We start from the raw sequence: 9,233 nt of genomic DNA, 5'->3' as shown, positions 1-9,233 counted from the left end.
TATCGAGACAGAAGTTAAGCTCTCCTTGCAACATGGCAAATTGAACCTCCCCCACCCTCATTCAGATCTGGCGTTTGTTTTTGGTTTTCATGTGACGTATGACCCTGAAGGTAAGCGAGTCATGGACTAAAGTAAAACAGTATGTCGGATGTGCCACGCAATGCTCAATTACATTGTTGGGAACTAATGCGTTAGCGCAGTTAGCTCGTTAATGTGTTTACGCCGTCCAGCCCCACGCTCAGGGCGATCCGCGGTAGCTCGTTAATGGAGATTTGCCGTGTTGTGGCGTTAACGTCATTTCAACGAGATTAACGCTGACAGCACTAGTGGGAACACAATGAATATGACTGCACATTTACTCTGACATCATCCTAGTGCAAAGACAAGTGGAAGCAGACAAAAACAACATGCACACATGCTACAAACTTTACCCGAGTCATTTAGACAGCCGTTAGCACATGATTCTCCTTATGGGGACCTGATATGTTTAATATGCTGCTGAGAAGTATAGTAAGCGTATAGTATAGCTTTTATTTTGGAAAGAGCCATTTCTCTGTAATAAACTCTCTTTTCCAAAGATGAGTGATTTCTCGATCAGATAGATTTATTTATTTTTTATTACTTTTTTGTTTCAGCAACATTAAATTTAAAAACTGTACTTTTGAGTTAAAATATATATTTATAATTTTAATAAATGACAAATTAAAAAGGCATGAACATTTTTTTTGTATCGAAAAAATATCGAACCGTGACACCAAAGTATCGAACCAAACCGTGAATTTGTTCTATCGTTGCACCCCTACATATATATATATATATATATATATATATATATATATATATATATATATATATATATATATATATATATATATATATATAATATTCACCCTGCAACCTATATATTATATAGGGTGGAGTATCTCTAAGGGGTACTCTGCCCTACAATAGTGTGTAGCTCCCGACATGATTTAGAGGACAAACAAATCATGAACAAGCCACAGGGTGATGGGGAATGTATTAGAACGGCACTCATTTATAAACATAGAATCAACTTTGATCTGATGTAAAATTCAAGCAGAAAAGAATAAGTAGTTGTTTTTAAAAGTTCAATTTAACCTGGAAAATTTCTAAGCAATGTCTAGACATAATGATATAGCATTTTTTTTGTTGGAGCAATCAAAGTGTAACACATTCACCCATTTAACACAAGTGCGTTTTTCTTTGCCTACGCACAGTTAACACTCACATAGCGATAGATACTTTGGGACAACTTGCGGTTAAAAATCTTGTAGGGTAACAGTAGGGTAATGAGAAAGAGGTGATAATATCCAAAGACAATGAGAGAGGAGAAGAAGCAAAACTACACACAAAGCACTAGAGAAAAGTAACTATTAAAAAAACAAAAAGCAAATAGGAAGTGAGGACCATAACATACCCCCCCCCCCCACCCACCCACCCACTCATTCCAGTCATTTGTCACTTGTACAGCTGTTTATTGTATCATTTACATGTATGAATGCTTATGATTTTGAATATATTTTAATGTAAAAACCAAAAAAAAAAACAACTGGTGCATCTTTCCCTTTCGGCTTTGCTGCTTTTACTTCCCTTACGGTGTGTTCACACCGAACGCAATAGACGCAAACAGAGCGTCAGGTTTACATGTAAAGTCAATGGAAAAGCGCAATGCGGCTCCCGCGAAAATTCGGAAGCAGATTTGCGTCGCCAAAACGCCTGAAACGCCTGAAACGCCTGAAACGTGCGTCAGTCTAGCGCGTCTGTCGCGTTCGGCTTGCGAAAAAAACCACGCGCGTGAGTTGCATTTTCTGCATACGCGTGTTTCGCGTCTACCGCTCGAGTTGGAAAAATCTGAACTCCAGTGTCAAATCGCGCCGCAACAACCAATCTGGAGCCTGGTGACGTAGCTCTGACCTAGGTCAAAGGGGGAGATCCAGCCAAAGCCCTTCATTCTTCAATGGAGGGAAGGCTAATCAACGCCGTAGCAAACAACCTGGAGCTGTACGACACCAGCTGCTTTCTGTACCGAGACAGGAATATAAAGGGCCGAGCTTGGAGGAAGATATATGAAGAGATCGGGCAACCTGGTAAGTTAATTCATTTCTCTTTTGAAAGTTTTCACTGACCCGGGGAAGCCGCACAAAAGCTAGCAAGCCACCACTATTTTCCCATTGACGTACAAATACCGTTCTGCTTTTATGCATGTTGTTATATAGGAATATATTTTGTTTATTAATAAACAGCACACAGTGGTCCCACTGTTCATCCGTCACTGCTTCGCTTTTTCGCTGATTTTCTTTTTCTTTTCTTTTTTTTGCACCGTACAGCATTGCATTCTGCAGCCTGATTGACAAATCTCCCCCATGTCGTGTCTCCTGCGCTTGCCAAATTTATCATGTTTGGTTTTGATAACCATCACGTCCAATAGAAAAAACAGCACAAAAACACCCATAACTATGACCCTCATTCGGAAATATACACCTCCACCGCGAGGGAAAAAGGCGCACGAAAGTGGCAGGCAGATGAAGACAAAACGCGGCATAATAATTGTCATGGTCCTGGGTCGGTGACCCAGCGCTTTTAGTTTGTTATCATTTTCTAGATGATGATTGTTTAAGTTCTGTGTTATTTTCGATCTGCCTCTAAGTCTGCGTCTGTACCTGTCTGTCTATGGTGTCTCCCCATCTGTTTGTGAATCTGTCTGTTTAGTTCAATGTCTTGTCTGGTTCCATGTATCTGAGTTTCCTGTTTTATTGTGAAGGTCCGTGTCGTATGTGAGTGTGATCAGTTTACGTTTCCCCTGTCCCGTCAGCCCAGATTCCTCCCAGCTGTGTTGCCCTCCTGTCTCTCATCCCCTGATTACTGGTGTGTGTATTTAAGCCCTGTGTGTTCTCCTGCCTGTTGCCGGTTCGTCTGTATTACTCAGTGTCAGTCTGTGTATCCACCGTGTCTTCTCCCTGCTGTTCATCGTCATCCTCCTCTGCTCGTTTTCATTCAGGTTTGTGCTCTGTAGTTTAGTTGTTTCCCAGTTTAGTTTAGTTCGAGCCCCGTTTGCTGTTTGTCCACATTCTTTTGTGTTCAATAAATCACCTTCACTCCTCTACGACTGCCTGCGCTTGGATCCTCATTTATTCCACACGGCTCGCCTCGGCAGCCGTGACAATAATACTTTTACGTTTTGCAATCTACAAAGGTTTGCACTTTGAGAATCAATTATGAGAACTGTGACCAATGTTCATGTGTGTGGGGAAAACAGTGTATAAAGTGCGTGGCCAGGGGCTAGATTTTCTGAGAACCCCTGCTGCAATAAATGAGGGACCACTGTATATACTTTCTCTATGACTATTGTTTTCAACCTGTTAACATTTAATACTGTATTGATAGAGCCAACTTATTCTGCAGCAGAGCATCCCCTGTTGCTTCTCCTGGCTCCCCAGTCCATGAGCTCCTGCTGCTGCACCCACAGGTATGTACAGCAAGCACTGATACCTTTTTAGTCGGTGGGATTGCCTTGTGATCACCTTTACTAAATATCTACAACCAATCTGATTATACCCTGTTTTTGTTTTGTTTTTTTCAATGTTGAAATGAAAATCTAGTAGCAGCCTTCTCATTTCTTTGTGTTTTGTGCCCACAGAGGAGGACAGCTCCGAGGCAGATGAGGGACGGGTCCCAGGACGGTCCATCGGCGGTGGAGCTGGCCATCCTGGTGTCCCTGAAGAGGCCACGCCAGTCTCCAATGGAGCATTTCCTCCTCAGCCTGGTTCCTGCTCTGGAGAGCAGTTGGGTCCTTTTTATTCCTGTCTCTCTGTAAATACTTATATTTTATATATTTATGTTTAATGTTTTTCTGTTTGAGAATTTTAATATTATTTCAAATAAATTTTTATAATGACTAATGTCTCAGTTCTACTACACAGCAAATGTTGGCACACGACTCGACACATGTACAATTTATTTCATATTATACTAATAACAAAATATACTAATACAGTAGAATGCAAAAGTTTGGGCAACATTGTTAATAGCCATTATTTTCCTGTATAAATCGTTGGTTGTCACAATAAAATATGTCAGTTAAATATATCATACAGGAGAGACACACAGTGATACTTGAGAAGTGAAAAGAAGTTTACTGGATTTACAAAAAGTGTGCAATAATTGTTTAAACAAAATCAAGCAGGTGCATAAATTTGGGCACCACAAAAAAAGAAATGAAATAAATATTTAGTGTATATCAATGTGTGTGTCTCCTATATGATATATGGGGTGCCTTCGTCTGGACTTGCTTCCCATTCAGAGCTCCACAGCAGAGAGGGAAGTTCCAGCACTCCTGGAATCCCTCTGTGATGGACCACCAGTCTCCAGGTGAAGGCACAGCCATGAAGTCGTCCACTAGACAGTCCCAGATGGCCATCGCTACCTGGGGGGTGATCTGGCTCACCGTGGACACACCGACTCTGTAATTGAAGGCTTGGTCGTGAAGGAGTCCCCGGTGACAAGGAACCTGGTCAAAATTGTTCAAAATTAGTATTATGTGTACTGCAGTTACAAAATACATTATTCAAATTCCAAAATACTTTTGTGATGTCAGATTTAAATTACAAAACATAAATCTTACATAAAACATTTTGTAATTATAAGGATAATTACAAAATGTATATTAGATAATATCTAAAACAATTGTGTTTTGTTTTAACTTTAACATTGTCACGGTCTGGCTGGCAGACCGTGGGGATGAGGAAAGTAGGACCCAAAACGCAGGACTCTGCGATGCCACAGTGCACTTTATTTACAGTGAATAGACAGGTCAGTCCAACAGTTAACTCAGATGTAAATTGCCAATGGTGCTCATCCCTTGCTCCCAGTGCGTCCCATGCTGTAGCCCCCTTAGTTTGTGTGCTCCCCAACTCGCTTCTTCGCTCGACTTTGCGGTCAAGAGTAATAATCCCACGTCGACTGTCGCCGCGAGTCCAGGTTAAATACCTCTTCCTAGCCGGGAGGGATGATTACCACCAGCTGGTCAGGTAATCAGCTGCAACAGCAAAGAGGGACTCCCGATGACGACAGTCGCCCGGACACGCCTCTCCCATGACGCGCACTTCCGTCAACAGCCCCGACGACGGGGGGAGAGAGAGAGAAGCAGACACACGTACTCTACATACAAACATGGACAGAACAGTAGACGACACAGACCCCAAATAATAGTCGTAATAATAATAATAACAACAACAATAATACCACTGCTCACGGACCCCTGAGTCCTCCAGAGCCGGGTCCGTGACAAACATCATAATTTGAGTGGTAGCAACTTTTACAACTACAGTGTGCCAATCACTCATAATTCCTAAACATGTCAATCAGGTAGGAATGAAGTAAGACATTAATAGAAATAAAGAGTTGTATGTTGACATGTAGCCCTTTCCTTGCTTATATTTTTGAAAAATTAATCTGTGATAGGACAGCTTATCAAGATAGAACCATGTAACTAAAGATGAACCAAACTGTTCAGTTTTATCTAACTCTCAGTTTTAAGAAAGGCTGGTGACCCCTGTTATAGAGTCTGACAGCTGCAGGGATTATATACAAATATTCAACTACACCAGAATTAAACCAGGTCTAAATAAAAAAAGGAGTGAGTATCACCATCCATCCATCCATCCATCTTCAGCCGCTTTATCCGGGGCCGGGTCGCGGGGGCAGCAGCCTAAGCAAAGAGGCCCAGACCTCCCTCTCCCCAGCCACCTCCTCCAGCTTATCCGGGGGAATACCAAGGCGTTCCCAGGCCAGCCGAGAGATATAATCTCTCCAGCGTGTCCTGGGTCTGCCCCGGGGCCTCCTCCCGGTGGGACATGCCTGGAACACCTCACCCAGGAGGCGCCCAGGGGGCATCCTTGTCAGATGCCCGAACCACCTCAGCTGGCTCCTTTCGATGTGGAGCAGCAGCTGCTCTACTCTGAGCCCCTCCCGGATGGCCGAACTTCTCACCCTATCTGTAAGGGAGAGGCCAGCCACCCTTCGGAGGAAGCTCATTTCTGCCGCTTGTATCCGCGATCTCGTTCTTTCGGTCACTACCCACAGCTCGTGGCCATAGGTGAGGTTAGGGACGTAGATCGACCGGTAAATTGAGTGAGTATCACTACAAAGATTAACCCACAGTGGTCCTAATACCAGTTTGATATCAGCAAACACTGAGAGCACACGTATGACACCACAGCCATGCTATCAATGCAAACGCTGATAACAGCATAAATTGAATTAAATCGGGACTTGATGAGACCTTTTGAGTATCACTAGAAATATTATAAACAGTCGTCTCCATACCACAGTTTGCTATCAGTAAACACCAACGGCATTCACTGATAGCATAGCACATGCATGTTAGCAGTGTATAAACGATAGTTTAGCATATATTAGCACAGGTATCAATAAAGGACTACTGTATTAAACACTTTTACTAACCTCAGGCAGATGGACAGACCCTCTGCAGGCGGGATTGAGCGCCTGTAGTTGGTGTCTAGGCAGGCGATTCTTGGACCAACGCGGGACAGCGGGTCCTCAAACTGGGCGAGGGGAAGACAGCGGTGGTACCGCTGAAATCGGCAGTCATCCAGGCGCAGCTCCTGGAGCAAGTGGTGAAACTCACCAAACTGCTCACGCGTCTGGAGGACCTGATGGACCCAGGCACGGCGAGGACATCCTTAACACCGCTGCTCTGCTCTCCACAGTAAATAGAGACGGGAGACTCTCTCTTCAAACGCTAGCTCGACAGCTGCCATCTAGCAAAGATACCGTCTGGCACAACTTCCTCCCACATCCCTCCCACATTTCCGCTTCACGCGCGTCAAAATATGCAATTTTGAGGCACGATGGATTTTTCTTGGACACGCGTTGAGGTGCGAATGTGCACGCGTCAAATTAGGGGCGTTTGGGGCGTTTTCGTTCGCATCTATCGCGTTCGGTGTGAACACACCGTTAGTTTCTCTATTTTTCCTCAAGCCTCTTTGTGTCTCTCCGTCTCGTTTTTCAGACAAAGCTCCTTTTATCCCTGGTCTTCCTGGTGCCCAACTGTTGGCTCTGCTTTCTATTATCCAGCCTGCAGTAGGGAGACACAAGTGGCTCAAGGCCTCCCTGCTGTGTCTTTGATCACTCATGTGACCTGCAGCTGATGTACACACAAGAAAGACCAAGGCATGTAGTAAAGCCTGCCTCCACAGTGCCAGGGACATGAGCAGGGGATACTGTCACCCCTGTACACACTTTAAGAAAACACCCCCAACAATGCCTGGCCCCGGGGAAATGGCCCACAATGGCAGAGAACCACTTGTCGTACTCAGAAACTTAACGTTGAGAAATATGATGCCTCTTGCGGGTGACCTGTTGTGAGCGCTGACACTTCATACAGCATGCTCTCTGCTGACACTGAGGGCCTCATGGTGACTTTCGACTTCCTTGTACTGGGGAGAAATGACAAATGATGGAGTGTGATATGGGGAGATTTGTAGACAGTTGGCATACAAACGTGCAAAGCCTGAAGGAGATGGATGACACATGGTGGAGTACAGCACATTTACTCCTCCATGCACACCACTGTGTTTAACAGGCCATGTAATGTGAAATAATACAGTGAGGAAAATCACATCTTACATTATTCACAATTTGTATTTGTTCCCAAATTATGAGTGGATGATATAAATGTCTCCCCCCCTTTCCAGACTTTTGTCCTCACTTTCTGTCTTAAAGCCATTAAAAGCATGCCAGATTTATTATGTGGCACCCACTGGAAAATATGAGCTCTATTTCACCCTAATTGAGATAGCTGATATGTAAGCCTGCTTAAATTACAGTTTCTCAAAGGTGAACGGGGTAAATCAAGAGCAGTTGTTGAAATTACTTCACTAGCTTTGTCTTCTTATTTTACTTGTAATTTTCTACTAAATTAAGGCTCCATATGAAGGACCTCAAAACATAGAGAACTATCTTAATGTTTTCTAAAGGCAAAAGGCTAATTAAGATATCCACAGGGTAGTATTTCTCAGACTGACTCAGGGATACAGAGGGGTCATCAGCTTGATTATTCATGTCTCAGTTAACCATTATTTTTTAATAAGACTGGGTCTCAGTGTTACATTACCTGTTTTATTTTTTCCTTCAGTTAGTAACTGAAGCAGGCATTATTAAAAGAAATGTTCAAAGGGAGCTCAACAACAATCTATAGTTAGTGATTCTTATGTATCTTTTGGATTTAAAAAAAATCCATGAATTAGAAAGTGTGTTGATTTACATTTGAAACATTACAACATTTATACATTTAGTAAATAACCAAATAAATATGTGAACATTCCCATGACAATGTGGCACACCGTTTATATTTCACTCAGTAGTGTTACTAAGGTACAGCTTAACAGCTAGCACTTATAAAACAGATTCCTCCACCAGAGACTGTCACGGCTGCCGAGGCGAGCCGTGTGGATTTAGAAGGAGGACCCAAGATGCAGGCAGTGGATGAGATACCGGTGGTTTTATTTACAGAGGTGTAGTGGCAAACAAACAGTGGGGCATAACAAACAACTAAAGACACCTAAACTGGGAGAACTAAAAATAACAGACCTGGGAGCATATGACAACGGATGATGAATAGCAGAGAGACGCAGACGAGGAACGGGACACCGTGGAACACAGGGTAACAGACTGACACGGAGTTACACAGACTGACACGGAGTTACACAGACTGACACGGAGTTACACGGAGTTACACGGAGTTACACAGACTGACACGGAGTTACACAGACAAACCGGCAACAGGCAGGAGAACACACAGGGCTTAAATACACACACCAGTAATCAGGGGATGAGAGACAGGAGGGCAACACAGCTGGGAGGAATCTGGGCTGACGGGACAGGGGAAACGTAAACTGATCACACTCACATATGACACGGACCTTCACAATAAAACAGGAAACTCAGATACATGGAACCAGACAAGACATTGAACTAAACAGACAGATTCATAAACAGATGGGGAGACACCATAGACAGACAGATACAGACGCAGACTCAGGCAGATCGAAAATAACACAGAACTTTAAACAATCATCTAGAAAATGATAACAAACTAAAAGCTCTGGGTCACCGACCCAGGACCATGACAGACTCTATATCAGAGAATATATCAATCTATGAGTGTCTATGTCAATTTAATAAAATTTAAT

At 43.2% G+C, this 9,233-nt stretch overlaps 2 long non-coding RNA genes across 2 annotated transcripts; one reads left to right on the top strand and one right to left on the bottom strand.

Annotated features, from left to right (window-relative positions):
* The first annotated feature begins 2,599 nt into the window (after nucleotides 1-2,599).
* Nucleotides 2,600-3,823, top strand: LOC143412810 (uncharacterized). The gene is made up of 3 exons (XR_013093344.1): nucleotides 2,600-3,214; nucleotides 3,406-3,487; nucleotides 3,659-3,823. It is a non-coding gene; the product is annotated as an uncharacterized LOC143412810 (long non-coding RNA).
* A 212-nt stretch (nucleotides 3,824-4,035) lies between these two features.
* Nucleotides 4,036-8,732, bottom strand: LOC143412809 (uncharacterized). Its single transcript, XR_013093343.1, has 3 exons — nucleotides 8,632-8,732; nucleotides 5,008-7,478; nucleotides 4,036-4,528 (listed from the first exon to the last, which is right to left on the bottom strand). It is a non-coding gene; the product is annotated as an uncharacterized LOC143412809 (long non-coding RNA).
* Nucleotides 8,733-9,233: the final 501 nt, after the last annotated feature.

Source organism: Maylandia zebra, linkage group LG15 (genome assembly GCF_041146795.1).
Source record: "Maylandia zebra isolate NMK-2024a linkage group LG15, Mzebra_GT3a, whole genome shotgun sequence".
NCBI lineage: Eukaryota > Metazoa > Chordata > Actinopteri > Cichliformes > Cichlidae > Maylandia > Maylandia zebra.
Note: the sequence above shows the minus strand (reverse complement) of the source record. Positions and strands in the feature narration are given on the sequence as shown.